At 47.7% G+C, this 6,000-nt stretch overlaps 1 protein-coding gene across 1 annotated transcript in view; it reads right to left on the minus strand.

Annotated features, from left to right (window-relative positions):
- LOC123750616 (uncharacterized) overlaps window positions 1-6,000 on the minus strand; it is a 75,141-nt gene that overhangs the window by 68,846 nt on the left and 295 nt on the right. The window lies entirely within an intron of this gene.

Genomic DNA, 6,000 nt, shown 5'->3' on the forward strand with positions numbered 1-6,000 from the left:
GCACCAACAAACACAACGTCCTCAGCACCAACAAACACACACAACATCTTCAGCACCAACAAACACAACGTCCTCAGCACCAACAAACAAACACAACATCCTCAGCACCAACAAACACACACAACATCTTCAGCACCAACAAACACAACGTCCTCAGCACCAACAAACAAACACAACATCCTCAGCACCAACAAACAAACACAACATCCTCAGCACCAACAAACACACACAACGTCCTCAGCACCAACAAACACAAACAACGTCCTCAGCACCAACAAACACACACAACATCTTCAGCACCAACAAACACAACGTCCTCAGCACCAACAAACACAACGTCCTCAGCACCAACAAACAAACACAACATCCTCAGCACCAACAAACAAACACAACGTTCTCAGCACCAACACACACACACAACGTCCTCAGCACCAACAAACACACAACGTCCTCAGCACCAACAAACACACAACGTTCTCAGCACCAACAAACACACACAACGTCCTCAGCACCAACAAACACACAACGTCCTCAGCACCAACAAACACACACAACGTCCTCAGCACCAACAAACACACACAACGTCCTCAGCACCAACAAACACACACAACGTCCTCAGCACCAACAAACACACACAACGTCCTCAGCACCAACAAACACACATACAACATCCTCAGCACCAACAAACAAATACAACGTCCTCAGCACTAACAAACACACACAACGTCCTCAGCACCAACAAACACACACAACGTCCTCAGCACCAACACACACACACAACGTTCTCAGCACCAACAAACACACACAACGTCCTCAGCACCAACAAACAAACACAACGTTCTCAGCACCAACAAACACACACAACGTCCTCAGCACCAACAAACAAACACAACGTCCTCAGCACCAACAAACACACACAACGTCCTCAGCACCAACAAACACACACAACGTCCTCAGCACCAACAAACACACATACAACATCCTCAGCACCAACAAACAAACACAACGTTCTCAGCACCAACAAACACACAACGTCCTCAGCACCAACAAACAAACACAACGTTCTCAGCACCAACAAACAAACACAACGTCCTCAGCACCAACAAACAAACACAACGTTCTCAGCACCAACAAACAAACACAACATCCTCAGCACCAACAAACAAATACAACGTCCTCAGCACTAACAAACACACACAACGTCCTCAGCACCAACAAACACACACAACGTCCTCAGCACCAACAAACACACAACATCCTCAGCACCAACAAACACACAACATCCTCAGCACCAACAAAAACACACATCCTCAGCACCAACACACACACACACAACTCCTCAGCACAACACACACACACGACCAACATCCTCAGCACCAACAACACACAACTCCTCAGCACCAACAAACACACACAACGTCCTCAGCACCAACAAACACACACAAGCACGTCCTCAAGCACCAACAAACACACACACACGTCCTCAGCACCAACAAACACACACAACATCATCAAGCACCAACAACACCACACAACAAGTCCTCAGCACAACAAACCACACAACGTCCTCAGCACCACAACACCACATCCTCAGCACCAACAAACACACAACGTCCTCAGCACAACAAACACACACAACGTCCTCAGCACCAACAAACACACACAACGTCCTCAGCACCAACAAACACACAACATCCTCAGCACCAACAAACACACAACATCCTCAGCACCAACAAACACACACAACGTCCTCAGCACCAACAAACACACACAACGTCCTCAGCACCAACAAACACACACAACGTCCTCAGCACCAACACACACACAACGTCCTCAGCACCAACAAACACACAACATCCTCAGCACCAACACACACACACAACGTCCTCAGCACCAACAAACACACAACATCCTCAGCACCAACACACACACACAACGTCCTCAGCACCAACAAACACACAACATCCTCAGCACCAACACACACACAACGTCCTCAGCACCAACAAACACACAACATCCTCAGCACCAACACACACACAACGTCCTCAGCACCAACAAACACACAACGTCCTCAGCACCAACAAACACACACAACGTCCTCAGCACCAACACACACAACGTCCTCAGCACCAACAAACACACACAACGTCCTCAGCACCAACAAACACACAACATCCTCAGCACCAACAAACACACAACATCCTCAGCACCAACAAACACACACAACGTCCTCAGCACCAACAAACACAACGTCCTCAGCACCAACAAACACACACAACGTTCTCAGCACCAACAAACACAACGTCCTCAGCACCAACAAACACACACAACGTCCTCAGCACCAACAAACACACACACAACATCCTCAGCACCAACACACACACACAACGTCCTCAGCACCAACAACACACACACAACAGTCCTCAGCACCAACAAACACATACAACGTCCTCAGCACCAACAAACACACACAACATCCTCAGCACCAACAAACACACACAACGTCCTCAGCACCAACACACACACACAACGTCCTCAGCACCAACAAACACACACAACGTCCTCAGCACCAACAAACACACACAACGTCCTCAGCACCAACACACACACAACATCCTCAGCACCAACAAACACACACACACAACGTCCTCAGCACACAACATGCTCAGCACCAACAAACACACACAACGTCCTCAGCACCAACACACACAACGTCCTCAGCACCAACAAACACAACGTCCTCAGCACCAACAAACACAACGTCCTCAGCACCAACAAACACACACAACGTCCTCAGCACCAACAAACACAACGTCCTCAGCACCAACAAACACACACAACGTCCTCAGCACCAACAAACACACACAACGTCCTCAGCACCAGAAACACACACAACGTCCTCAGCACCAACAAACACCACACAACGTCCTCAGCACCAACAAACACACACAACGTCCTCAGCACCAACAAACACACACAACGTCCTCAGCACCAACAAACACACACAACGTCCTCAGCACCAACAAACACACACAACGTCCTCAGCACCAACAAACACACACAACGTCCTCAGCACCAACAAACCACACAACGTCCTCAGCACCAACAAACACACACAACGTCCTCAGCACCAACAAACAACACACAACGTCCTCAGCACCAAACACACACACAACGTCCTCAGCACCAACAAACACACACACAACGTCCTCAGCCACCAGCAGCACCAACAAACACACAACGTCCTCAGCACCAACACACACACACAACGTCCTCAGCACCAACAAACACAACGTCCCTCAGCACCAACAAACACAACGTCCTCAGCACCAACAAACACACACAACGTCCTCAGCACCAACAAACACACACAACGTCCTCAGCACCAACAAACACACACAAACGTCCTCAGCACCAACAAACACACACAACGTCCTCAGCACCAACAAACACACACAACGTCCTCAGCACCAACAAACACACACACAACGTCCTCAGCACCAACAAACACACACAACGTCCTCAGCACCAACAACACACACACCAACGTCCTCAGCACCAACAAACAACACAACGTCCTCAGCACCAACAAACACAACGTTCTCAGCACCAACAAACACACACAACGTCCTCAGCACCAACAAACAACACACAACGTCCTCAGCACCAACACACACAACGTCCTCAGCACCAACAAACACAACGTTCTCAGCACCAAGAAACACACACAACGTCCTCAGCACCAACAAACACACATACAACATCCTCAGCACCAACAAACAAACACACAACGTCCTCAGCACCAACAAACACACACACAACGTCCTCAGCACCAACAAACACACACAACGTCCTCAGCACCAACAAACACACACAACTTCCTCAGCACCAACAAACAAACACAACATCCTCAGCACCAACAAACAACACAACGTCCTCAGCACCAACAAACACACACAACGTCCTCAGCACCAACACACACAACGTCCTCAGCACCAACAAACACACACAACATCCTCAGCACCAACAAACAAACACAACGTCCTCAGCACCAACAAACACACACAACGTCCTCAGCACCAACAACACACACAACGTCCTCAGCACCAACAAACACACACAACATCCTCAGCACCAACAAACACACACAACGTCCTCAGCACCAACAAACACACACAACGTCCTCAGCACCAACAACACACACAACGTCCTCAGCACCAACAAACACACAACGTCCTCAGCACCAACAAAACACATACAACGTCCTCAGCACCACAAACACAACACAACGTCCTCAGCACCAACAAACACACAACGTCCTCAGCACCAACAAACACACACAACGTCCTCAGCACCAACAAACACACACAACGTCCTCAGCACCAACAAACACACACAACGTCCTCAGCACCAACAAACACACACAACGTCCTCAGCACCAACATCATACACACAACGTCCTCATCACCAACAAACACACACAACATCCTCAGCACCAACAAACACACACAACGTCCTCAGCACCAACAAACACACACACAACGTCCTCAGCACCAACAAACACACACACAACGTCCTCAGCACCAACAAACACACACAACGTCCTCAGCACCAACAAACGCACACAACGTCCTCAGCACCAACAAACACACACAACGTCCTCAGCAACCAACAAACACACACACAACGTCCCTCAGCACCAACAAACACACCACACAACGTCCTCAGCACCAACAAACACACACACAACATCCTCAGCACACACACAACGGTCCTCAGCAACAACAAACACACACAACGTCCTCGAGCTACCAACAGAACAGACACACTAACCGTCCTCAAGCACCAACATAATACCACACAACGTCCTTCAGCACCCAACAAACACACACAACGTCCTCAGCACCAACAAACACACACAACGTCCGCAGCACCAACAACAAACACAACGTCCTCAGCACAACACACACACACATCAACGTCCTCAGCACCAACAAACCACACACAACGTCCTCAGAACCAACAAACACACAGCAACGTCCTCAGCAAACCAACAAACACACACACCAACGTCCTCAGCACCAACAAACACACACACAACATCCTCAGCACCAACAAACACACACAACGTCCTCAGCACCAACAAACACACACAACGTCCTCAGCACCAACAAACATACACAACGTCCTCAGCACCAACAAACACACACAACGTCCTCAGCACCAACAAACACACACACACAACATACAATGGTCACTACACGCTAAATTACTTAAAAAAAATCACAACCCGAGCTAATTTAAGTCTTAACAACCCTCAATCACCCTCTGTAGGGTTATTAAGACCACAATAACTGACTGTCAACCAATAACTATAATATTGTCGTCTAATGTTGTTATTGTTGTTAAAGATTCGCTACTTGGAACAAAGTGCCAAGTAGCACGGGCTATGGTGAGCCCGGAGTGCCTTTTTCTTAGTCCTCTAAACTGTATGTGTGTGTATGTGCAATATATATAGGCATATAGTGAGATGTTGGTGACATCTCTTGGCCTATATATTCTCCCAGGGTAGGCCTATACATTTGATTTAGGCCTATACAAAGATTTATAAGTTAATGGTGAAGTTACACACTCACTGCTCGGCGCGTTTCCTTTGACAAGGTAATTAATATAATAATAATATAATATAATTTCACAGGAAAAAATGTATTAAATTATTTATCACTAAGAGTTAACGTGTTCGACGTTTTCTATGGGTCTAACGTTTTCTCGGAGTCTGGCGTTTTCTATGGGGTCCGGCGTTTTCTATGGGTCCCGACGTTTTCTATGGGGTCCCGACGTTTTCTATGGGGTCCCGACGTTTTCTATGGGTCCCGACGTTTTCTATGGGTCTAACGTTTTCTCTGAGTCTGGCGTTTTCTATAGGGTATCGACGTTTTCTATGGGGTACCGACGTTTTCTATAGTTTGCAGAGAGGAGAAGGTATATCACAAGACACTT

Source organism: Procambarus clarkii, chromosome 4, assembly GCF_040958095.1.
Source record: "Procambarus clarkii isolate CNS0578487 chromosome 4, FALCON_Pclarkii_2.0, whole genome shotgun sequence".
Lineage (NCBI taxonomy): Eukaryota > Metazoa > Arthropoda > Malacostraca > Decapoda > Cambaridae > Procambarus > Procambarus clarkii.